Here is a 26,377-nt window from a genome sequence, read left to right as displayed (position 1 = left end):
TGCAGCCTCTGCCTCCTGGATTCAAGCGATTCACCTACCTCAGCCTCCTGAGTAGCTGGGACTACAGGCTTATGTCACCATGCCCAGCTAATTTTTATATTTTTAGTAGAGACAGGGTTTCGCCACATTGGCCAGGCTGGTTTTGAACCCCTGACCTCAAGTGATCTGCCCACCTTAGCCTCCCAAAGTGATGGGATTACAGGCGTGAGCCTCCATGCCCAGCCAAAAAAAACACTGATTTCAAGACACATCTTGAATTATTTAGGAATGAAATGATGTGATGATGGGAATTTGCTTTGAAATAATAAAGGGATGAAGGAGCCCCCTGGTTCCAGCCGTGGGTAAAGACAGCTGGAGCCAGAATGTCTGCGTTGATTATTGTTGAAGCTGGGTGTGGGTACATAGGGTTCATTATGCATTCTCTAGCTGTTATATTCAGAAATTTCCCATAATAATTGATTTTAAAAGAAGTCAGCCAGGCAAAGTAGCTCATGCCTGTAATCCCTGCACTTTGGGAGATGAAGGTGGAAGGATGGCTTGGGGCCAGGAGTTTGTGACCAGCCTAGGAAACATAGGGAGACCTTGTCTCTACAAAAATAAAACAATTAGCCAGGTGTGGTGGTGCACACCTGCAGGCCCAGCTACTCTGGAGACTGAAGTGGGAGGATCACTTGAGCCCAGGCGTTCAAGGCTGCAGTGAGCTATGACTGCACCACTGCACTCCAGCCAGTGACAGAGAGAGACCTTGTCTCTAAAAAGTAATTTTTTTAGATATTTAATTTATTTACCTAGTTGAAGAGGGAGTTTCACTGTCGTCCAGGCTGGAGTGCAGTGGCATGATCTTGGCTCACTACAACCTCCATCTCCCAGGTTCAAGCAATTCTCTTGCCTCAGCCTCCTGAGTAGCTGGGATTACAAGTGTGGGCCACCATGCTCGGCTAATTTTCATATTTTTAGCAGAGATATGGTTATACCATGTTGGCCAGCCTGGTCTCAAACCCCTGACCTCAAGTGCTCCACCTGCTTTGGCCTCCCAAAGTGTGGGATTCCAGGCATAAGCCACCACACTGGACTTTTATATAAATTTTCTTTTTTTTAAAAGGGTTCTGGTCAGGTCTGTTGATGAGCCCCACGCCCCTTGAGTCTTATCTACTTCCATTGTGTGGCAGCAGTTTCTGTCCCTTTCCTGTTCCCCAGGAGCAGGAGCCAGCACACCTCTCCTTCCCTGCCCCAGGTGCTCCAGCCCCACCTCGCCTCCTTCCAAGGTCACCCTCCTGGCATGCCCACTCCAGTGCCTGGGATGTAGGGGAGGAGAGGTAGGTGGGTGGTGTCTTACCTGCAGCATAGAGATGACGCCAGTGTCCCCCTGGAACACGGCACTCATGGTGTCTGACACATCAAACACAGCTTCCTTGTCCTGGGAGGCACATGGCAGCAGGTGAGGGCCTAGCAGCCCCCTGGCACCCAGCCACAGCCCCACCCCCAATGAGGCATCCTCACTGCCTTACATGGAAAGAACACTCAGTATCCCAATAAAGGAAGGGCTGAAAGCTCCAAGGGCAGCCACGGATGGGGCTGTGTGCATAGGATGGGAGGAGGTATGGGAGTCCCAGGGGGCCCTGCCTGGGTGTGCCAGAGCCCCGAGAACTGGCACGTGGTATATAAGCAGCAGGCCTCCGCCGGCAACCGACCCCAGTTTCGCGCCTGTAAGTCTTTGTTATAGGTGCTGGAAGTTTCTTGAGGGTCATCAGGAGCCCAGCACACTGTGGGAAGAGAGAGGCACAGGGGTTGGACCTGGGATCTTGCCGCCTGGCCACCACCCCGAATCTGAACAGAGGGCCCGCCCCTCTCCCTGCCCTGCTCACCCGCCCTAACACATGTCACACCTTGCTCTGGATGCTCCAAGCCGTCAGGGTTTTTCTTCTGGGGCATCAGGCTGCTGCGGTGCTGGGGACAGAGGTGCGGGCAATGAAGGGGCTGGACCCTTGGCTGGTCCAGCAGTGCACTGGCCAGGTCTGGCAGAGGGGTGGGGTGGAGAGGAAAAACGCCATGCCCATGGGGGGTGGGGAATACAGAGGCCAGGAGGGGCAGGTAGAGGTGGCAGCTGGGGGCTTACCTGTAGGCATCTTAGAGCTGCAAGAAGCTGAATTCCTTGGTGCCATAGAGGATGAGGTCCTTGGCCATCCTGCTGAGATGGGTCATGCACAGCAAAGCCCAGAACAGGAGCTTGGCTGGGAGGGAGAAAAGGTTCCCAGTCACCAGGCCTCTCCCATCCCACCCAGCCTGAGCATACAGGGGGTGGGAGGAGGTCTGAAACCTTTTCTCCCTCCCAGCCAAGCTCCTGTTCTGGGCTTTGCAGTGCATGACCCATCTCAGCAGGTTAGCTGAGGATGTCATACCTTGAGGTAAGAAAAGCTGATTTATTTAAAACAACAACAACAAAAAACAGGCTAGGTGCAGTGGCTCACATTTGTAATCCCAGCACTTGGAAGGACAAGGCAGAAGATGGCCTGAGCCCAGGAGTTTCAGACCATATGCCTACAGGTAACCTCCAGCTGCCACCTCCCGGATATCTCTGGTGAGATATCATTCACATACAATTTACCCATTTATTTTATTTTATTTTTTATTTAGTTAGTTTTTTTGAGATGGAGTTTTGTTCTTGTTGCCCAGGCTGGAGTGCAGTGGCTCAATCTTGGCTCACTATAGACTTGGCCTCCCGGGGTCAAGTGATTCCCCTGCCTCAGCTTCCTGAGTAGCTGGTATTACAGGCACCTGCCATGACACCCAGCTAAATTTTGTATTCTTAGTAGAGATGGGGTTTCACCATGTTGGCCAGTGCTGGGATTACACAACCGTGCCCCACCCAATTGACTCATTTAAAGTTTACATACAGTGTGCAACCATCACCGCAACCAGCCTGATCATACAGGGGTAGGAGGAGACTGGAGAGAAGCTCGGCTAGGGGACAAAAGTGAGGCACAGGGCAGGGGAGTGGCTCCCCAAGACTCACCCCCAAAGTTGAGTTCTGGGGGTGGGAGGAAGCGGGGCTGGGCTGGAGCAACAGGGAGTGGCCTCCTCTCCCCCAACCAGGTTGCCCAGGCCCCTCCCACTGGAAAGAGAATGGGGCAGGGCAGGAGCTGGGGGGAGGGATCTTTTGCACAGTTCCAGGAGGGAAGCAGGAGCCCTGAGTCTCTCAGTACCAGGCGCCCCTGCCGTGGGTGACCACTGGGCTGGATGACCTCAGTGCCTGTAGGCAATGAAAGAGGTTTCACCAGGAGATACAGGCCCCTGCCCTCTGGTGTCAGGTGGGTCTGTGGGTCCTGGTGGGTGCTGAGGGTGACTCTACTTGGAAAATGAGGGCAGGGCATCTGATCTGCTGAGAGCAGTTCTTGGTCCACACCCAGGGGATTGCCCGCAATGGCACCACTGCAGGGACAGGGATTCGTGATGACCAGGGCTCCTAGCAGGCATCCCTGACACACACATACATACACACACACACACACACACACAGATACACAGAACCAAGTCCTGATTTCCAGGGCAACATCCTGAAACTCAGCCCCTTCCCTGGCTCAGTTGCCACAGGTGCACAACACTTGTCCCCAAGTGTCCCCAGAACACTTATCTTCAAGCACTGAGTCGCCTTGGGTGCAGGACACTTGTCTCCTAACACACATCCCCATGTATCAGGCTGAGGGCAGTGGGCTGGGCTCGCCAGGAGCCTCTCTGGAGAGCTCTGGCCCTGCTCAGACACATTCACCAGCTTAATCGTCCCCATCTTAGTGAGAGCAGGGGCTACATGCAGGGTCCCCCTCTGAGCGAATAACTCGGCTTTCTGTCCCACTCTGCCCTTCCCAGCTTGTCTGTCAATCCCTAAGGCTATGCAGCAGCCACCCCAACCAGGCCCTCAGGGTACTGGAGCCTCACCCACCTCCCAAGGGCAGGACATCGATCTGCTTCCGCACCTCCAGCAGCCGTTCAGAGTCTCGGGTCAGCACCATGGCATGGCTGTGGGAAGCCAGGGGCAGGAAGGTGAGGGCAGCCGGGGTCCTCCCCTCCAGCATGGCCCCTGCACCTCACCCGGCTCACCTCAGAATCCAGTGTCTCCAGTGGGCTGGGCCCTCAGCAGGTGGGTGTGCCCCCAGAAGAGGATGTCATGTTCCCTGTGGGAGAGGAGGCACAGGGGCTCAGGTGGAGGCTGGGGCAAAGCCTGCCAGTGACAGTGGGACCCTACAGGCCTGGGTCAGCTTGGAAAGAAGGGTTGCCCTGCAGCACTGCACCTGAACAAGGGATCCAGGATCTCCCAGGGACAAATTGCAATTAAGGGAAAAAGAGGCCGGATGTGGGGCCGTGTGAACCAAGGACTGGGCCTGAGCTGTGGGGCCTCCTGGGATGAGGCTGTGCCAGGAACACCCAAAGCCTGAGCCTCTGCCACTCAGCATCTCTGAGCGGGGGCCAGAAGAGGGGAGGAGGCCCGTGTTGGGTATGACCTGACCACAGGAGGTTTCACTTGAGTACCCCAGAAATAGCTGGGGCCATTCAAGAGCTGCTCCAAGCAGGTGAGACACCGTGCTCCTCATTCAGGTAGGCAGGGCAGAGGTGGAGTGATGTGCTGTGAGTGATGCTCGTGTTTTCTTGTTTTGTGTTTAGAGACAGGGTCTCACCCTGTTGCCCAGGCTGGAGTGCAGTAGCACAATCACAGCTCACTGTTGCCTCCATCTCCTGGGCTCAAGCGATCCTCCTGCCTCAGCCTCCTGAGTAGCTGGGACTACAGGGTCAAGCCACCATGCCTGGCTCATTTTTGATTTTTGGTAAAGATGGGGTCTTATTATGTTGCCCAGGGTGGTCTAAACTCCTGGGTTCAAGCAATCCTCCTGCCTTGGGCTCCCAGGGGCTGGAATTACAAATGTGAGCAACCACACCTGCCTGTTTCATTGTTGTTGTTTTTGAGACAGAGTTTCTCTCTTGGTGCCCAGTCTGGAGTGCAGTGGCGCCATCTCGGCTCACTGCAACCTCCGCCTCCCAGACTCAAGAGATTCTTTTGCCTCAGCCTCCCAAGAAGCTGAGATTACAGGCGCCTGCCACCATGCCTGGCTAATTTTTTGTATTTTCAGTGGAGACAGGGTTTCACCATGTTGACCAGGCTGGTCTCAGACTCCTGACCTCAGGTGATCCACCTGCCTCAGCCTTCCAAAGTGCTAGGATGACAGGTGTCAGACTGTGCACCTGGCTTGTTGTTTTAAACAAACCAGATTTACTGAGACATCATTCACATACAATTTACTCATTTAAAGTTTACTCTTTAGTGTACAACCATCACCACAACCAATTTAAGAAGACTTTCATCACCCCATAAAGAAATTCTGTACTCGGCTGGGCACGGTGGCTCATGCCTGTAATCCCAGCATTTTGAGAGGCCAAGAAGGAAGAATCACTTGAGGCTGGGAGTTTGAAACCAGCCTAAGCCACATACCAAGACCTTATTTCTACAAAAAAAAAAATTTTAATTTGCTACTGTGGTACTAGCTCCTCAGAAAGCTGAGGTGGGAGGATTATTTGAGTCCAGGAGTTTGAGGCTGCCGTGAGCTATTACCAAGCCACTATACTCCAGCCTAGGTGAGAGAGCAAGACCTCATCTCTAAAGACAATTTAAAAAGTTAAAAAGTTAAAAATTAGGCTGGGTGCAGTGGCTTATGCCTGTAATCCTAGCACTTTCACTAGGATTACGAGGTGGGCGGATCACCTGAGCTCAGGAGTTCGAGACCAGCCTGGCCAACATGGCAAAACCCATCTCTACTGAAAAAAAATACAAAAATTAGCTCAATGTGGAGGCACACACCTATAATCTCAGCTGCTTGGGAGGCTGAGGCATGAGAATTGTTGGAACCCAGGAGGTTGAGTTTGTAGTTAACCGAGATCAAGCCACTGAAATCCAGACTGGGTGACAAAGTGAGACCCTGACTAAAAAAAAAAAAATTAAACCCTTAACTTCTGTAATCACAGCACTTTGGGAGGCGAAGGCGGGTGGATCACTTGAGGTCAGGAGTTCAAGACCAGCCTGGCCAACACGGTGAAATCCCATCTGTAGTAAAAATACAAATATTAGCCAGGCATGGTGGTGCACGCCTGTAGTCTCAGATACTAGGGAGGCTGAGGCAGAAGAATTGCTTGAACCCGAAAGGCAGAGGTTGTAGTGAGCTGAGATCATACCACTGCACTGCGGACTGGGTGACAGAGTGATACTCTGTCTCAAACAAAAAAAAGGAACCCTGAACTCAGTAGCAGACACTCCCTGTTCTTCCTAGCAGCCCCGCCCCACCTCCAGGGTGACAATGCATGTGCCCTTGTTTCCTCCCAGGTCTGTGAAACATGGGTCACAGGGAGCTGAAGAAGAGGAGGGGTCTCTCCAACACATGGAGACTCCTCAGCAGCTCTTCCTCCAGGTCTGCAAGGAACAAATCCAGACCCAAAGACACCAGGTCCCAGAAGCCAAAACCTGGGATGAGGCCAGCAGGAGGCAGCCTTTGCATCTGTCTTTTGCCAGATGGGCTGGGTGGGGACACCAGACATGGGATGGGAGACATGAGGCACAGGCAACGTAAAAAGTGACTCTGGCTGCTCCAGCCATAGCCAAGCTACTGCCTTAGCTTCCTGCCCTCAAATCTGCAAAGGGTGAGTTTTCTTTCACTTTAATTTTTTTGAGACAGAGTCTCACTCTGATGCCCCGACTGGAGTGCATTGGGGCAATCTTGGCTCACTGCAACCTCTGCCTCCCGGTTTCAGCTGATTTCTCCTGCCTCAAACTCCCAAGTAGCAGGAATTACAGGCACATACCACCACCTCTGGCTAATTTTTGTATTTTTAGTAGAGATGGGGTTTCACCATGTTGGCCAGGCTGGTCTCAAACTCATGTCCTCAGGTGATCCACTTGCCTCGGTCTCCCAGAGTGCTGGGATTATAGTCATGACACCACACCTGGCCCACAAAGGGTGAGTCTCTTCTGCCTGCTGAGCTAGACTGGTATGGGAGTATTGGAGCCTGCAGGAAATGCCCCACTCTTTGCCGCTATGCCTCGATCCTAGATTTCTGGGATACCCCTGTCCCCCAGGACCTGGTACCCCACTCTGTTCACCCCTGCCACCTAGGTCCACTGTTCAGGCTGCTACCACACCTCTCTCGCCCCCTGGGTGTCCCTGGGGAACTCACGCATCCACCAAGGTCCTGATGAACTCCCAGAGGAGGCCCGAGAACATGGAGCAGGTCTGCCGAATCCACAGCCTGAGGTCCGTGACCACCTGTGCGAGGAGGAGGAGGTGCTCAGCGAGACAGACGTGCTGCTTCCCTGGGGAGCCAGGACCCTGCTGAGCTCTAATTGCCCCCTGGGCTCCCCAAGGTTGGGACAGCATGGAGCAGGGGCCGGAGGGGCGTGCACCTGGTCATTCCAGCTGTACGACCCGTGTGCTGCTGCCCTGCAGTTTCGCCAAGGAGCTCCTGGAGGTGAAGGGAGGCCCAGGGTCATGGTCTATGTGCCCAGAGGGGTCAACCCAAGAAGGGCAGGATTCATCAGCCCTGCCAACCTCCCTCCCTATCCCAGGGTCCTGGGACCTGCCCAAATCTCTTGCCATTTCCGCTGAGGCCTTTTGTTCTTTTTATTTTTTTTTGTAATTTCTTGTAGTTATGGAACCTCATTATGTTGCCCAGGCTGGTCTCGAACTCCTGGCCTCAAGCAATCCTCCCACCTCAGCCTCCCAGAGGCTAGGATTATTGGCATGAGCCACTGCGCCTGACCCATGTCCTGCAGTCTTGGCTGCTGTCTGCCAATGGTGAAATTAACAGAATGACGCAGAGTAGGATCGATCCAAGATGGCCGACCACTAACAGCTCAGGATTGTAGCTCCCAGTGAAAGCCCAGAGAACGAGACGACGCCACACTTTTAGACAAATTTTCGTCACTCACCGATCAGCCGATTCCCAGTGGAGGAGTCCCACAGGTCGCCAGCGCGACTCTTGTGGCCGCCGCAGCGGTTTTGCCGGCGTCTGGGCGCAGCAGCTCTTCATGCAGAGCCAACGGGACTGCTTCCCCTACTGACCGGAGTTTGGAGCTCCGGGAAGTCAGAGCCACTTGTTGCAGACTCAAGAGGGAAGCCAGACCAGAGATTCCCAGGCAGAAGAACACCATCAGTCTTACCGCTGCTATTTAGGCTGCCACAGTGGGTTGCTCGGATCCCAACACTGGGAATCAATAAGTCGGACGTCGACTCAGAAAACTAATTAGAAAGGCGGTTCATCTACAATGAAGGGAAAATAACAGCCTAAGAAGGCTGAGTATACTCAAAATCAGAACCCATCAGCAACGGAACAAGCCCTGTTGGAAAAGGACTCATCAGCAACTGAACAAGCCCTGATGGAAAAGGACTCATCAGTAACCGAACAAGCCCTGATGGAAAAGGACTGTGTTCCATTATCTGAAGTAGGCTTTAAAAGGTGGATGATAAGAAACTTCTGGGAGTTAAAGGAACTCGTTCTAACCCAATGTAAAGAAACTAAGAACTTGGAAAAAAGGTTAGATGAAATGTTGAAAAGAATAGACAATATAGAGAGGAATACAAATGAACTTATGGAGTTGAAAAATACAACACGAGAACTTAGTGAAATATGTACAAGCTTAAACAGCCGAATGGATCAAGCAGAAGAAAGGGTATCAGAGGTCGAAGATCAACTTAATGAAACAAAACAAGAAGACAAGAATAGAGAAAAAAGGATAAAAAGGAATGAGCAAAGTCTCCAAGCAATATGGGACTATGTGAAAAGACCTAATATACGCTTGATTGGTGTACCTGAATGTGACGGAGAGAATGAATTCAAGCTGGAAAATACTCTCCAGGACATTATCCAGGAAAATTTTCCTAATTTAGCAAAGCAGGACACTATTCAACCCCAGGCAATACAGAGAACACCACAAAGATATTCCTCAAGAAGACCAACCCCAAGGCACATAATCGTTAGATTTACCAAGATCAAAACGAAGGAGAAAATATTAAGGGCAGCCAGAGAGAAAGATCAAGTTACCCATAAAGGTAAGCCTATTAGGCTTACAGCAGATCTCTCAACGGAAACCCTACAAGCTAGAAGAGAGTGGCGGCCAATATTCAATATACTTAATCAACAGAACTTTCAGCCCAGAATTTCATATCCTGCCAATTTAAGCTTTACATTTGAAGGAAAAATAAAATTTTTTAGGAACAAGCAAGTACTCAGGGATTTTATTACCACCAGGCCTGCCTTACAAGAACTTCTAAAAGAAGCACTATACACAGAAAGGAACAACCAGTATGACCCTTTCTAAAAATACATCAAAAAGTAAAGAGCATTAACATAAAGAAGAATTTTTATCAACAAAAGGACAAAATAGCCAGTTAATATCAAACGGCAGCAACCCTAAATTTAAATCGACCAAATCTCCCAATCAAAAGATACAGACAAAATCTAATGGTATATCCAAAGATATACATAGACTCAAAATAAAGGGTTGGAAAAAAAAAACGTACCAACCAAATGGAGAGCAAAAATAAATAAATAAAAAGCAGGAGTTGCAATTTTCACATTTGACAAAATAGATTTCAAAGCTACAAGGATAAAAGGATTAATGTAATAATAAGAGATCTTAACACCCAGATACATAAGACCCATAATGAGATTTAGATTCAACGAGACAGAAAATTGATAACGATATCCGGGACTGGAACTAAGATCCAGAACAAATAAACTCAATAGAGCTCTCCATTTTAAACACACAAAATATACATTATCCACAAAATCTAACGATATATCTAAAGATATACAAAGACTCAAAACAAGGGGATGGAAAAAAACTCACCAACTAAATGGAGAGCAAAAATAAATAAATAAAAAGCAGGAGTTGCAATTCTCACACTTAATAAAATAGATTTCAAAGCTACAAGGATGCAAGGGTAAAAGGATTAATGCAACAATAAGAGATCTTAACACCCAGATACATAAGACACATATTGAGATTTAGATTCAACGAGACAACAAATTGATAACAATATCCAGGACTTGAACTCAGAGCCAGAACAAATAAACACAATAGAGATCTCCATTTTAAACACATAAAATATACATTAACCACTTTAAATACTCAAAATATTGATCGGCCATTATTGAAACCCACTTTAGGAATGAAGTAATATTCCTTTTTCCCTCTTTTTCTTTAAAAAAAAAAAAAAAAAGAAAAGAAATTAACAGAATGATGTCCTAATGCTCAAAGTGGCCCAGGGCCAGGTGGAGAAGGGAGACCAGGAGAGCCGTGGGGCTGCAGGGGTCATACCTTCAGGCAGCGCTCCTTGGCTGTGTGGATGTCCTCATGATTGGGGTTGAGTTTGAAGGTGCCCCGGGCCCACTCCTCAGCCACCTATAGTGGATGGCAGCAATGCCCTGGGTCAGGTGAGCAGGTATCAGCAGCCAAGAGAGCCCCTGCCCTGGCCCCACCCACTCCCTGATGACTGACTGTCCCTGTGTGAGTCCTGGAAGCACACCCTGGGAGGGGGCATCTCAGGCCCAGCACACGGTCACCCATGAGCCATGTGGGCCACAGCAGTCATTAAAGGATGGAGAGAGGCGGTGATCAAGGCACACAGTTAAACAGCACTTGAGTATGTAATTAGTTCAATGTGAAACCACAGACAACACTGCACTATTTGCTCAGGGATTTGGTGGGAGCCTGGGGCCACAGGGAGGGGCCTCGGGTGGGGTTTGGGCCGAGGTGAGTACCTTGTCTAGGCCATGGATTATCTGGTCCATCGGCCTTGGTGAGGAGCCCTGCCTTCTCCAGGCTCCTGCTGTAGGCTTTGCTGCCTTGAATATCCACCTCCCACCGGTGCCAGTCATAGGCGATGGACGCATTGAACTTCTCCATGAGGGGGTCCACTGTGCTCACAGAACGGCCACCTCACAGCTTCCTGCTCTGGCCAGGAGAGAAGGAACAATTAGTCTCTTCTCCACCCCCAAGAACAAGGCCTCTTGCAAAGAATTCTCAGGAAACTTATCAAGGTTGATGGTAGCAGGGGCATCAGATCATTCTAACTGAGCAGACAAGGAGGCTGAGAACTTCCCAGGGTCACCCTGGGAGTGAGTGTGGGAACATGACTGGACACCAAAGTTTGGGTTCTTTTTTTTTTTTTTTTGAGACAGAGTCTTGCTCTATTGGCCAGGCTGGAGTGCAGTGGCACAATCACAGCTTACTGCAACCTCCACCTCCTGGGTTCAAGAGATTCTCCTGCCTCTGCCTCCCCAGTTGCTGGGATTACAGGCGCTCACCACCACACCTGGCTAATTTTTGTATTATTAGTAGAGACAGGGTTTTACCACGTTGGCCAGCCTGCTCTTGAACTCCTGACCTCAGGTGATCCTCCCACCTCAGCCTGCGAAAGTGCTGGGATTACAGGCATGAGCCACTGTGTCTGGCCTTGAAGTTGGGGTTCTTTCCCACCACATGGCACCACTCCAAGGAGATGGTGGCAGGGCCCAAGACTCCCCTGGGACCACAGCAGAGCTTCTGGAACCTTTCCTGCCACTGACCAAGGTGCCGGTTGCCATCCTAATTGCTGACACAACCATCTGGGGTAGGCACCAATACAGTTCCACTATGGAGAGGGAAAAACTGAGGCACAGAGAGGCATCCAGCCTGCCCTCACCTGGAGTGGGAAAGCCAGGGCTGCAGCGCAGCAGTCTGAAGTCAGAACTCATGCTCTTCACCCCTGTTCTACCAGGGCCTCTGGGCTTGGCTCTGGTGTCCTGACCTTTTGCTGCAGGAACAAGCAAAGAGGCATTGAGGGTCTCCACTAAGCTTGAGTGCCCTACAACTCTCTCTCTCACAGCCTGGAGCTGAACTAAAATCCCAATTCCTACCACTCCCTTGACTATCCCAATTCCTGACACCCTCCCTTGTTACTGCCCTTCTAGGAGGTCACTGGGTGATGCCTTGCTCCCCAGGAGCCAAGGGAAGAGGATGGTATGTAGGCATCTATGTTTTGTTCTTTTTTGTGACAGAGCCTCCCTCTGTTGCCCAGGCAGGAGTGCAGTGGCACAATCTTGACTCACTGAAACCTCTGACTCCCAGGTTCAAGTCAATCCTCCTGTCTCAGCCTCCCAAATAGCTGGGATTACAGGCGCATGCCACCACACATGGCTGATTTTTGTATTTTTAGTAGGGAAGGGGTTTTACCATGTTGGCCAGCCTGGTCTCGAACTCCTGTCCTCAGGTGATCCACCTGCCTCAGCCTCCCAAAATGCTGGGATTACAGGCATGAGCCACCTCACCCGACCCTTTTTGTTCTTTAAACTTTTTTTTTTAAGTTCTTTTTTAGAGACAGGGTCTCACTCAGGCTGGAGGGCAGTGGCACCATCATAGCTCACTGCAGCCTCAAACTCCAGGGCTCAACCAATCCTCCCACCTCAGCCTCCCCAGTAGTTGGAACTATAGGCATGTGCCATCACACCAAGATTAAATTTTTAAAAAAATTTTTTTGTAGAGACAGGGTCTCACTGTGTTGTCCAGGCTGTCTTGAACTCCTGGGCTCAAGCAATCCTCCAGTCTCAGTTTCCCAATGTGCTGGGATTACAGGTATGAACCAAGGCGCCAGCATATCTATGTTTTGAAAGAGGGCAGAGGCCAGGGCATGGGATAGATTGGGGAGGGGTTACAGAGCACCTGGGGAGCAGTCCTAGTGCCCGGAGTGCCAAGGACTGAGGAAAGGGTGGAGTGGAGGTGGGCGTGTCATTGCACTGGCATCCTTTTTGTGGAAGGTAGTCTACAGTAGCCAATGGGGACATATGTCCTCCTCTGTCCCCCTGCAATGCCCCAGACCCCTGTTTGCCACTGGGTCTGGGGCCTATTATTAAACCTCAGGGTTGGGAGGCTGAGGCAGGTGGATCACTTGAGGTCAAGAGTTTTGAGACCAGGCTGGGCGAGGTGGCTCATACCTGTAATCCCAGCACTTTGGGAGGCCAAGGCGGGTGGACCACGAGGTCAAGAGATCGAGACCATCCTGGTCAACATGGTGAAACCCCGTCTCTACTAAAAATACAAAAAATTAGCTTAGCATAGTGGCGCATGCCTGTAATCCCAGCTACTCAGGAGGCTGAGGCAGGAGAATTGCCTGAACCCAGGAGGTGGAGCTTGTAGTGAGCCGAGATCACACCATTGCACTCCAGCCTGGGTAACAAGAGCGAAACTCCGTCTCAAAAAAAGAGTTTGAGATCAGACTGGCCAACATGGTAAAACCCAGTCTCTACTAAAAATACAAATATTAGCTAGGCACGGTGACGGGCAGCTGTAGTTCCAGCTACTTGGGAGTCTGAAGCAGGAGAATCACTTAAACCCTGGAGGTGGAGGTTGCAGTGAGCAGAGGTGGCACCATTGCACTCCAGCCTGTGTAACAGAGCAAGACACTTTCTGAAAAAGAAAAAAAAAGGCTGAGTACAGCTTACACCTGCAATCCCAGCACTTTGGGAGGCTAAGACAGGCAGATTACCTGATGTCAGGAGTTTGAGAGAAGGCTGGCCAACATGGTGAAACCCCGTATCTACTGAAAATACAAAAATTAGCCAGGTGTGGTGGCAGGCGCCTGTAGTCCCAGCTACTTGGGAGGCTGAGGCAGGAGAACCGGCTCGAATCTGGGAGGTGGAGGCTGCAGTGAACCGAGATTACGCCATTGCTCTCCAGCCTGGGGGACAAAAGCGAGCTTTCATCTCAAAAAAATAAAATAAAATAAGGTAAGGATAATAATAGTACCTATGATAGCCTTGTTGTGAGCGTTCAATCAGACATTTGTAAATTGCATACACAACACGGTGCCTGGTGCTCAGGTAGGACTTGGGAAATGCCAGCTGTTACTAAGGGAGGGCTGGCAGGGGACAGGATGTGCTTCAGCTCCACTCCTGGTTCTTGAGTGCATTTCAGAGACCTCTACAATGCTCTGTTCCTGAGCTGTGAGTTGACCCCTCCGTGCCCAACAGCCCTGGCTGCCAAAGGACTCTGCCCTGCAGAGGCAGCCTCCGCCCCAACCCAGTCTTGTGAGCTGGTCCTGCCCGTTACCCCACAGCTGCCCCACCAAGCCTAGATCTCCAGCAAAGTGCCACAAGGGTCCCTGGTCCTGATCACTGAGGCCAGCCAGTCAGAATTGGAGCCAACCTGCCCCTCAGCTGGGAGCCTGGCACCGCCTCTCCCAGGAGGCTCCTGGGCCACCCTGCCTGGTTGTTAGTAATAACAACAACTACTTAATAAGCGGGGCTGCAGCCAAACCAAATAGTGCCATCCTACAGGAAGGCCTGGGGCAAGCTGAGGTCACCTGGAGTGCTGGGCTGGTTGGCGGGCAAACCACTCTGCTCTAAAACCAAGCTCCTACCCTTATTGGCAGGCAGAATAGGACCCCACGGGGAGATCAGAGTGAGGTGGCTCCCCTTGGGTACTGAGGAGAGGGGAGGCCCAGTGTGGTAGCAGAAGATGTTACTCCAAGCCAGGACACATCTGGGCCAGAATGGTAGCTTCAGGGCCAGGGAATGGGGCACTGAGTTGGGCTGGATTGAATGATCAACAGTCAAGGTTGAATGTACATGGGAAATAATCAGTTTTAGTTTGGGGGTTTGTGTGTGTGTGTGGTTTTTTTTTTTTGAGATGGACTCTCACTCTTTCAGCCCGGCTGTCTCCGCCTCCTGGGTTCAAGTGATTCTCCTACCTCTGCCTCACAAGTAGAAGGGACCTGCCACCATGCCTGGCTAATTTTTGTATTTTTAGTAGAGACTGGTTTCACCATGTTGGCAAGGCCAGTTTCAAACTCCTGACCTCAGATGATCTGCCCTCCTCAGCCTCCCAAAGTGCTGGGATTGCAGGTGTAAGCCACCATGGCTGGCAGGTTTTCTTTTCTTTTCTTTTTTTTTTGAGACTGGATCTCACTCAGTTGCCTGAGCTGGAGTGCAGTGGAGAGATCATCTTCACTGCAGCCTTAAACTCGTGGGCTCAAATGATCCTCCTACCTCTGCTTCCCGTGAGATTACAGGTGTATGCCACCACACCTCAGTAATTTTCAAAACTTTTTTGTAGAGACAGGGTCTCACTATGTTGCCCAGGCTGGTATGGATTTCCTGGGCTCCAGCAATGCTCCCGCCTTGGCCTCCCCAAGTAGGAATAGCAGTACTGTTGTGGTTAGCCACAATTTATTGAGCATCTACTGTTGCTCAGCCCTGTGTTAGGGATTCAGCATGTTATTATGCCCTTTTATGAGGTGGGCAATATTACACCTATTTCGCAAATGAGGAAAGCGGTTCAGAGGGCTCAAGTGACTGGTACAGAAACCAAGTCTGTCTGGCTCCAAAGTCCAGGCCCTTCCCCCATGCCCTTCCCCATGACCCAGAAGCTTGCAGGGCTCGGAGAAAGAGGAAGTGAATTGCTAGCTAATAAGGGCCAGAAGGCTGGAACCCAGACTTCCTGATTCCCAGGATTCCCCTCATCAAGCATCAGGCAAACAGCCTCTTTCACTTGAAGGGTCCAATGCAATGGCCTCACCATCCAGTTCCTTACAGAGGCAGGCCAACAGCTATTATTGACCCCATTGCCAGATAAATCAACTGAGGACCAAGGAAGGAAACCTATGCCTGGGACTCCGGAATATCTGGTCAGGAAGAGAGCCAGGAGCCGCTGACCCTAAAGAGCAGGGTCCAGTGAGACAGGAAGGGACCAGGCAACCCGGTTGCCAGAGCCAGAGGGTGAGGTCCCCCCTTGCCTGGCTCCTTCACATACCACATTCAAGGACAAGAACACTTTAGGTGCTGAAACTTATTCTATAAACAGACACAATTGCTGTAGCACGAGAAGGGGTGTGGTGCGGGGTGGGGCCTAACGGAAGGATACTTGGAAAGAAGGCATGAAAAGGTTGGGGGCTGCAGGCGTGGGAGCACTTTTCCTGGCCAGGCAGGCATCACTGCGAGGTAAGGGCAGAGCCACTCTACTCCTAGTAGTGTGGGTTGGTGGGTTTGCCACAAGGGCTGCCTGGGGACACTGGTGAGTCCCGGTAAAGGTGACTGCTGAGCTCCAGCAGATGCGCCCGGGAGGGCTGGGGATGCAGGCTTCCTGGAGGGCGATTCCCAGCGGGGTAGCCCGAAGCAGGTCTGGCGCCCCCACCCTCTCATTTGGAGGCTGGGAGGACCGGCGTCCCCGAGGCCATGTTGGGCGGTTCTTCGTCGGGAAGCCTCGTCCTGCGGGTCTGGAAGACAAGACGGGACTGACGACCTCCTCGGCCAGCAGGGTCCCCAAGGTCGGGCTGGCTCAGAGCTCCCGGCACTGCGCTTGGCTGAGCGCAGCCCTTGGGGACGAGGACCTGAGCGCGTGCGACGGTTCTCGGCGTCCTCAGCGCAAGTCCCTCCCGGCCGGCCGCCGCGTACTCACCTCTGCATGGCTGCGAGGCCAGGGTCGCGCCAGCCACAGGGCTGGGATTTTCTAGTAGGGATGGCCTCAACTGCCGCCCGGCTCTGTCCCCGCCCCTGCGGGCGGTGGCGCCAACAGGAGGCCTCCTGGCGGGGTAGGCGTTGCTTCCGTCTTCCAATCCTGGCTGTGGGCGGGGACGCGTCCAGCGAAGCAGCAGGCTGAGCAGCCCTGGGGCTGGGTGGAGGAGGGGAAGCGGGCGGGGAAAGGGTCTGGCATAGGGAGGGGTTAACGGGAGGAACCCCCAGTGGGGAATGGGGCGGGACTTGGGTTGGGGAGGGTGGTGTCCGGGTGGTACTGGAGACTCGGGCCAAGGGTAGAGGCTATGACATCCGGCCCGGATTTGGCGGGTTCATAAGATGTATAAGGTGAAATGGCACGTTAGCTCGTTCATTCATTCAACAAACACGTACTGAGCATCTCTACGGGCCAGGTGCAGAGTTAAAAAGGCATTGAGGAAAAAGGAAGCAGCATAAGAAATAAAGCCTGTGCCAGGCGCAGTGGCTCACAGCTGTAATCCCAGCACTTTGGGAGGCCAAGGTGGAAGGATCGCTTGAGGCTAGGAGTTGGAGACCAGCCTGGGCAATGTAACAAGACCCCGTCTCTAAAAAAAAAAAATAGCCCGGTGTGGTGGTGCACGCCTCCAGTCCTAGCTACTCAGGAGGCCGAGGCGGGAGGAGCACTTAAGCCCAGGAGTTTGAGGCTGCAGTGAGCTATCGTGCCGCTACACTCCAGCCTGACTCCTCTAAAAAAAAAAAAGAAAGAAAGAAACGCAGCCAGGCGCGGTGGCTCACGCCTGTAATCCCAGCACTTTGGGAGGCTGAGGCGGGCAGATCACCTGAAGTCAGGAGTTCAAGACCAGCCTAACACGGTGAAGAAACCCCGTCTCTACTAGCCGGGTGTGGTGGCAGGTGCCTGTAGTCTCAGCTACTCGGGAGGCTGAGGCAGGAGAATTGCTGGAACCCGGGAGGCGGAGGTTGCAGTGAGCTGAGATCGCACCACTGCACTCCAGCCTGGGCGACAGAGTGAGGGTCTGTCTGAAAAAAAAAGAAAGAAAGAAAGAAAAGAAAAAAGAAAGAAATGAAGTCTCACTTCAAGAAGTTCCAACATAGCGTGGAGGAGGTGTGCAGGGAGCAGGCGGACTGGGGTGGTGGGAGAGTCTATGTTGGATACTCTGGGAAGATAGCCTTGATCTGATTAATTATTAAATAATAATTATTATTAATTATTCACCAAAATGACAGACTGGATTCTAGGCACTGGGAGGACCCTCAAGTGAACCTGTCCTCTGCATTGGGTCTTGGAAGATGGGGGGAAGTTGCCCAGAGAGGAAGGGAAAAAGAACATTCCAGGAAGAGGGAGAAGTCTGAACAAAAAAGGTGACTGGCCTGCTTGGAGAACAGGAATCAATCAAGTGGCTCTAACTATAATAAAAGATAGGGAGGAGAGGTGGAAGGAGTTTCGGGAAGACTGTGAAGAGCTTTGAATGTAGAGAGGGAGTTGTTCTTGGTCCTATGGGTCATAGGGAGCCCCAGTCGTGAGCCAAATTTATTTTCTTTTATATTTAAAAAAATAAAACATTTTTTATGTTTTATTTATATAAATAAAAACATTCTGCCTTGGCCTCCTGAGTAGCTGGGATTACAGGTGCCTGCCACCGTGCCTGGCTAATTTTTGTAGTTTTAGTAAAGATGGGGTTTCACCATGTTGGCCTGAGGTTGCACTGAGCTGAGATCGTGCCATTGCACTTCTGCCTGGGCGACAAAAGTGAAATTCTGTCTCAAATAAAACGAAAACAAAAGAGAAGAAGATGTATGTGATATTGTGTGTAAGGCAGATTAGAGGCCAGGTGACACACAGGTGGCTAATGTAATAGTCCAGATGGGATCTGACCAGGGCTTGCACAGATGATATTAGCAGTAATGATGGAGAGAAAGGATGCCTCTCTGTATGCAGAGATGATTTGGGGCTGAGGTGGCAGAGAGGTACTTGAAACAGTATTGCTTCCTCCTCCATGAGGAAGAAAAATGAGATCAGTGGAAGTTCAAGGCAATTTTTCTTCCTCATTGACAGGGAAGAAAAATGAGATCAGTAGATCAATATCTAAAAGGGCTTTCACCCCTTCCTGGATAGTACTAATGACCAGCCCTTAAAAAAAAAAATAAAAGGGCTTTCTAGCAGAACCATTCTGCACTAAGGCCATAGGTGGGACTGCCATGGGCTCTGGGGTAAGGCTGGCTTGGGTTTGAGTTCTGGGCCTCCTTCTTGGCATAGTACTCACTCTGGAAAAGTTAGTCTCTGTAAGCCTCAAGTGCCTCACCTGTCAAATCAGAATAATACCTTCTTTGCAGGCATTAAGAGGGTGGAATAAGAAAATGTATTTTAAGGGGCTAGTGCTTTTCCAGAAATACTGTATGCTTTGCCAGTGGTAGCTATTGATATTGTTAAGTGCTGAGTTCCCTATCATCAGATATATTTAACCTCAGGTTGAATGACCTCTTTTGTAGCATGTTCTAGAAGGTTTTGAAATGTTGGTGGAAGCTTGGAAAAAACAATGTATAAAATTCCTTCCAGAGCCCACTGGCAGTTCTCCTTCTAAGGAATTCATTCAAAGAGTGATCTGTTCAAAGGTGCATGCACAAGATGTTTATTTCAGAATTGTTTATTCTGGTTAAGAATATGAAATAACCTAAATATCCAACAATGAAGAAATAAATCATGATACATCCCTACCATGAAATATCATGCAGGTCATTTAAAATTTTAGTGCTGGGTCAGGCATGGTGGCTCATGCCTGTAATCCCAGCACTTTGGGAAGCTGAGGCAAACGGATCACCTGAGGTCAGGAGTTTGAGACCAGCCTGGCCAACATGATGAAACCCCATCTCTACTGAAAATACAAAAATTAGCTGGGTTTGGTGGTGCACATCTGTAGTCCTAGCTCTTCGGGAAGCTGAGGCAGGAGAATTGTTTGAACCTGGAAGGCAGGTGTTGCAATGAGCCAAGATTGTGCCACTGCACAGCCTGGGTGACAGTGCAAAACTCTGTCTCAAATAAATAAATAAAATTAAAATAAAATTCTGACCAGGCACAGTGGCACGTAATCTCAGCACTTTGGGAGGCTGAGGTGGGCAGATCACTTGAGGTCAGGAGTTTGAGACCAGCCTGGTGAAATGCCATCTCTACAAAAATTATAAAAATTAGCTGGGCATGGTGTCCCGAGCCTGTAATCCCAGCTACTTGGGATGCTGAGACTTGAGAATCACTTGAACACAGGAGGTGGAGGTTGCAGTGAGCCGAGATCATGCCACTGCACTCCAGCTGGGGCAACAGAGTGGGAGTCTGTCTCAAAAATAAAATAAAATGTTGGTGCACATGTGTTTCCTGACATAGAATGATAAACACAACATATTCCTAAGTGAAAATGCAGATTATTAATATGTATTACATTTTTCCCATTTTATTTTTAACAAAATATTTAAAATATTTGCATTTAAAAGCCTTAGAAAAATATGCTTCAAAATATGAACAGTGGTTATGTTGCATTGAACTTAGCACAGAAAGTCAACACCAGAACAAAAGTATGCCAAATTGCAGGGTTTATTGCCGGCGACCACGGAGGACTCACGTCTCTCCAACCCGTGGCCAAGAAAGAAGAGTGACAAGACCTTTTTATACCCACAAAACCACCTTGGGAGTGGGGGTGAGGAGCGGAGATGGGAATGAAAGCTGTCAATCACCTCCTAGGCTGAGACGAGGGTGAGGGGGCTCCAGATATTCCAAGGGCCAGGGGACTTTTGTCATTCCGATTGCCGCTCAAGTGGTTTACAGAGGTCAAGATAAACATTAGTTTATACATTATTTGGACAGGTGTGGGGTCCACATAATTTTAGGTTAGTTGGCGCCAGGATGGAATTATCTGGGGGTGCTTGCTTTGGTAAACAAAGGCCAGCAATTCTGACAGTTACAGATAAGAGAAAGTATGCAGCTTTTCCTCTTCTTTGCATTTTGCAAGGTAATCTTAGTAGTTTACAGAAGCCATGGCTAGCAGTCACTGTGAGGAGAATGGAAACAGTTTTCCCATTTTAAAATGGCATTGTACTGGTTCTAATTCTAGGCCAGCTATATCACAGTTATCTCTAGATGGTAAACTTCAGGGCAAATTTAATCCTTTGTCTTGGTTTGACTGTATAATTTTTTTCTCTGAGTAGGAATTATTGGTAATAGTAATAAGTATAAAAGATGACAGAACTCTGAGGTTCCACTGAGGTGAGTGAAGGCTGGTGATCCCAGATCCACCCTGTCTTCTCTGCAACTGAAATCCAGGAGCACGGCAGAGTGCCAAAGGCTCAGAAAATGAGGGGCTGCAAAGCAGCTGGCCCCAGTGAGTGAAGCTTTCAGGAGCCCCCCACCAGAGAAAACCCAAAGTAAATGGCAGGTAGAAGCCCATGCAGATGGAGACCCCCATGGAGGCTACAGCCCCTGCAACCCCAAGCCCCCCACGCCCCTCCATCCTGACCCCGGTGTTAGGAAAGGGCCAGTGCCAAAAGGTTTTTCACTCTTTGAGCCTGCTGGCTGGCACGGCCCTGGAGGTGCACTGCAGGGGGAAGGTGGTTTGCTGAAAGGTGCCTGTGTATCTGGAGGAGGAGGGCGAGAGATGCCTGAGGTACGGGGTAGAAGAACTCTGGCAAATTTTAGTGGGTCTAGGAGTGTCAGAGGACGTTGGGCACCAGTTCACAAGCACTGTGAAAACAGTTTACAGGGATTAAGATGGCTCAGGACCCACACTGGGTATCCTGTTATGTACAACCATAGGCACCTAAAAGAAACAGTAAGATGGGCCGAGCCTCATTAGATGCATGGTGATTAAACAGAGTAGGAGACAAGCAAACCTTCCCACAATCCTGGGCTGCTTATATAGGGGTGGGGCGGGGAGTGGGGGCGGGCCACCAATAGCGCCTCTAGGGAGAGAGGTAGCAATGGAAAGGCAAGAGGCTGCCTGTCTGTCTGTCTGACCTATCTGTGCTGGACGGCAGGCTGGATACCAATCTTCTGCCAAGACACCATAATAGGGAGGCCAAAAATGAAAGCAAAGTTGACCCCACTAGCATTTCCCTCTGCCAACCCAGAAGGAAATCAGGCAGAGGCTGGGATAGAAAACTGGGTTTAAAAGATTTGCCTATCGCCGGGCGCAGTGGCTCACGCCTTTCATCCTAGCACTTTGGGAGGCCGAGGCGGGCAGATCATCTGAGGTCGGGAGTTCGAAACCAGCCTGACCAACATGGAGAAACACCATCTCTACAAAAAATACAAAATTAGCCAGGCGTGGTGGAGCATGCCTGTAATCCCAGCTACACGGGAGGCTGAGGCAGGAGAATCCCTTGAACCCGGGAGGCAGAGGTTGCGGTGAGCCGAGATTGCACCATTGCACTCCAGCCTCGTCAACAAGAGCGAAACTCTGTCTCAAAAAAAAAAAAAAAAAGATTTCGCCTATTCTTTCTCACTTTAGCCTCTTAATGGGCTCTCCTGGGACTCTGCCTCCTTTGGTGGATGGAGGTGCATGGAAACCACTTGCTGTTTTGCACCAAGAGGCATAAGGAAGGCGCCAAGGAACACAAAGGCGCTTGTGGCATTCCATTTGGGAAGTGCAAAGTCAAAGGAAAGGAGTAGGTGGACCAATTAAAAGTTGTGCATGAGGCCAGCGGGTTACGCAAGCCAATCAGAAACCGCGGGTGGGGCCAATGCAAATCCTCTCAGAGCCATTGAGAAAGGGGGAAAGATTGGGTGGGGAAAGTCAGTTATGGGAGGGAGTACTGTCAACAGGCCAAATGCTGCCCAGTAGGAGTCTCTGGCCATCCCCATGCTGGCCCGGCCTGACCCCACCATCTGTCTTTCAGAATCAAGCACTTCAGCTAGTACAGCCATCTGACTGGTGCCGACACCAGTAAATACAGCTATCGGGCTCCGCATTGCCAGGTCGGTGCATGCGCTGAGAGTGAGGCACCAGGGAAAGGCCTTCATCTCCTTTACAAATGCCCTGGAGTCATGTCTCCAAGAACCTGCTTCCAGGAAAATCCTACAAACAACCTTCTTCAGGCTTTCTCTTTAGTCTCACCTGCAAAAGAGGGAAGAGCACTAGTCCTCCAAAACCTTTTGTGAACATTCTGAGATTCTATGGCTAGTTCCATGGAGAATCAAGTAGTCACAGAGTCCAGCTTTGTCCAACAGAGGAAACACAGGACATTTCTACAGTTAGCAATGTCTCTTACTCAAATGGAACTTAAACAGTAATAATTATTCAATCTAGAGGTCGTTGCTTTTTTTCTTTCTTTCTCTCTTTCTTTTTTTTTGAGACTGGGTCTTACTGCGTTACCTAGGCTAGAATGCAGTGGCATGATCACAGCTCACTGCAGCCTTGATCTTCTGGGCACAGGTGATTCTCTCACCTCAGCCTCTCAAGTAACTGGGACTACAGGTATGCACCACTATGCCTAGCTAATTTTTGTATATTTTCTAGAGACAGGGTTTCACTATGTTGCCCAGGCTGGTCTCAAACTCCTGAACTCAAGCTATCTTCTGCCTTGGCCTCCCAAAGTGCTAGGTTTACAGGCATGGCCACCATACCTGGCTCTCTCTCGAGGTTCATGACCCCTACTACCAAGCATCACCTGGGAGCCTATTGAAAACACAGATTCCTAGGCCTCACTCCCATTAAAACTGTAAGGAGTCTGGGCACCTGTCATGTCAACAAACCCTACAGGTGATTGCAATCTTCAGACAGCTGTGGAAACTCGTAGCCAGGGCTTCCCAACTCTGGCTGCACATTAGGGTCACCTGCAGAACTTTAAAACCACAGACACCAATCCCCTTTTCAAGGCAAGTTCTAATTCACTCGGTCTCGGGGTCAGGAATTGGTCATTTTAAAAGCACCTCAGGTCGTTCCAGTGTGCAGCCAAAGTTAAAAACCATAGCATTTGACTAATTTTAGAGCCACTTCATCCCATACAGAAGCCACTAAACAGATGTGGCTATTTAAGTTAACTAGAATTAAAGAAAGTTAATGATTCAGTTCCCCAGCTGCACTAGCTGTATTTCAAGTGCCCAGGAGCCATATATGCTGCGTGGTTACATATTGGGCAACACAAATACAGAACATTTTTCTCTACACAGCAAGTTCCATTGGACAGCACTGCTCTAAAAAGCTGGTCCCAGGTTGGGCGCGATGGCTCATGCCTATAATCCCAGCACTTTGGGAGGCCGAGGCAGGCGGATCACGAGGTCAAGAGATTGAGACCATCCTGGCCAACATGGTGAAACCTCGTCTCTACGAAAAATACAAAAATTAGCTGGGCGTGGTGGTACATGCCTGTAGTCCCAGCTACTCAGGAGGCTGAGGCAGGAGAATTGCTTGAACCCAGGAGATGGAGGTTGCAATAAGCTGAGATCAGACCACTGCATTCTAGCCAGGTGACACAGTAAGACTCCATCTCAAAAGAAAAGAAAAAAAATAAACTGGCCCGTAGACCATTCCTGCTCATTACATCATAGAGCACCCAAGAATCTGATCTGAGATTGTGTTGTTGAAAAGTACCTTGAAGGCCAGGCACAGTGGCTCATGCCTGTAATCCCAGCACTTTGGGAGGCCAAGGCAGGTGGATCACCTGAGGTCAGGAGTTTGAGACCAGCCTGGCCAACATGGTGAAACCCCATCTCTACTGAAAATACAAAATTTAGCTGGGCATGGTGGTGCACACCAAGTAATTCCAGCTACTTGGGTGGCTGAGGCACAAGAATTGCTTGAACCTGGGAGGCAGAGGTTGCAGTGAGCCAAGATTGCACCACTGCACTCCAGCCTGGGTGACAGAGTGAGACTCTATCTCAAAAAAATAAAATTATCCATATGCCACCACCACCTAAAATAAACCATCCCACACCCTGTGAAGCACGTTTTTGCAGCATTGGCTTAACACTCATTCTGTTTATCTGAACTGGGACAAGTGAAGACTTTTAGTCTCCCATACTTTTGGAATACAATCCTACAAAGTGGCTTCTGCTGCAGTCACTCCTCCTACTCAGAGGTCTTCCACTTACTGTAAAGTTCTTCATCCAGAGTTTAACTTTGCTCTTTTCTTGACCAGTTGAATGTGTCTTTCTTTGACTTCGTGATTATTCCCATCTATTGCCACACCTGTGATGTAGACATTATTTGCTATTTTGGGACTTAAGCTTTGTCTCACACGCCTGGCACAGGTGCTCTGCAGGGTCAGGGCTGCATGCCCTGGGCTGTCTGTTAATGGCAGATTGGAGAGCTGTACAGTTTTCAGGAAATCTACATTGAAAGAAGAGGCTGTGACCATGGCCATGCTTAACAGCAAGTAGGGAAGCTCCTGCCTCCTCCTGGGCCACAGCTGCCTCCAGCCCAGTTCCTGCCCAGGGTGAGCCATTCGGGATGCTTCCCCACTGCAGGTGCTACCAGGCCTGGCTGATGGCAATGGCCCAGGCAGGGGATTTATCCCAAGGGCTCTCTGCATTGTGATATTGTTGCCAGTATCTCCACTGCATTAGTGTTCCTCCCATCGGACTTGCCTCATGTTAAGAGTTGACAGGGATCTAAAATCATCTGGTTCCCCCTAATCTCCTCAGGCAGCATAATTTACACAGCGTTAACAGATTAAACATCCACCTCTGTAGTGAATGGAGGCCTGAACTCTGAGACAGCCACCCAGTGGAGCATTGTGTAGCCACTGAGAAAGCTACTTAGAAAGAGTTTAGGATCATAGAAATGCTAAGTGAAAAAAGAAGAATGGTAAAATTACAAAACTGCATAACTATAATTAGGTAAGAACAAAAAATGTCGATGTATAACACCTCTACCCTCTTCCACCGCAGATCATCCCAACAAACAACAGTGACCAGAAGAGAAACTCAAAGACTGACAGGGGTCCTTTTTTAATGAAGCCACCTCACTGAGGTAGGGCTGACATACACAAATCTGTGCATAATGTCTACAACTTGATGGGCTTGGAGTCAAGAACACCCCCATGAAACCATCACCGCAGGCTACGCCATAAACCTAGCACCTCTCAGAGCCTCCTCCTGCCCTCTTTCTGTATTGTGTGTGATAGGAGGACTTAACATAGGCTCTACCCTCTTGGCTGGGCTTGCTGGCTGCTACCTACAATCTCAGTGCTTTGGGAGGCAGAGGCATGAGGATCACTTGAGGCCATGCTGGGCAGCATAGTGAGACCTCGTCCCCACAAAAAATAAAAAATCAGCTTGGCAAGGTGGTGTGTGCCTGTAGCCCCAGCTGCTGAGGAGGCTGAGGATAGCACGAGGCAAGGAGTTTCAGGATGCAGTGAGCCAGTATCCTGGAACTGCACTCCAGCCTGAGTGACAAGAAAACTAAAAACTACAAATTAAAAAATCTACCATTTTGGCAAATATTTATGTGCACAATACAGTGTTGTTAAGGTCAGGCACCACGCTGCAGAGCAGCTGTCCAGGACTTACTCAAGCTGCATGGCTGCGGCCTTGTACCCTCTCTGCTTCCTGATGGGGGGACTTTTGAGGAAGGGGGTTTTCTGTTTGTTTTTTTTGTTTATTCTTGTTTCTTCTTTCTATTTTTCCACCGGTTTCAAATTTCTTTACCGGACAGTGTTATTTTTATATTGAAAAGAAACATTAAAAAAGTAGCAGAAAAAGGCCCGGGTTGTAAATTCCCTACAGAGGAGATGGGTGAGGGCAGAGCAGGGGAGCCCATCCCCAGAAATGAGGCGGGTGGCTGCAGACCCACCTGCTGAGTCGTAGCCTCTGTACTCCAGCTGCTGCAGGCCCTTGATGAGGGTTTCACAGATCTCCTTCCTTCTCTGGGGA

The 26,377-nt window shown here is 50.0% G+C and overlaps 1 pseudogene across 1 annotated transcript; it reads right to left on the bottom strand.

Moving 5' to 3' along the window:
* Positions 1–1,084: 1,084 nt before the first annotated feature.
* On the bottom strand, positions 1,085–16,559 carry LOC118151617 (argininosuccinate lyase-like; annotated as a pseudogene). The gene is made up of 10 exons (XR_013531622.1): positions 11,721–16,559; positions 10,798–10,990; positions 10,355–10,438; positions 7,213–8,294; positions 4,096–4,169; positions 3,938–4,014; positions 2,117–2,231; positions 1,887–1,947; positions 1,509–1,763; positions 1,085–1,417 (listed from the first exon to the last, which is right to left on the bottom strand). The product of XR_013531622.1 is annotated as an argininosuccinate lyase-like (transcript).
* Between the last annotated feature and the right edge of the window lie 9,818 nt (positions 16,560–26,377).

The sequence above is a fragment of the Callithrix jacchus genome, chromosome 2, assembly GCF_049354715.1.
Source record: "Callithrix jacchus isolate 240 chromosome 2, calJac240_pri, whole genome shotgun sequence".
NCBI classification, from domain to species: domain Eukaryota; kingdom Metazoa; phylum Chordata; class Mammalia; order Primates; family Cebidae; genus Callithrix; species Callithrix jacchus.
The sequence above is the reverse complement of the archived record's forward strand: the minus strand, read 5'-3'. Positions and strand labels throughout refer to the sequence as shown.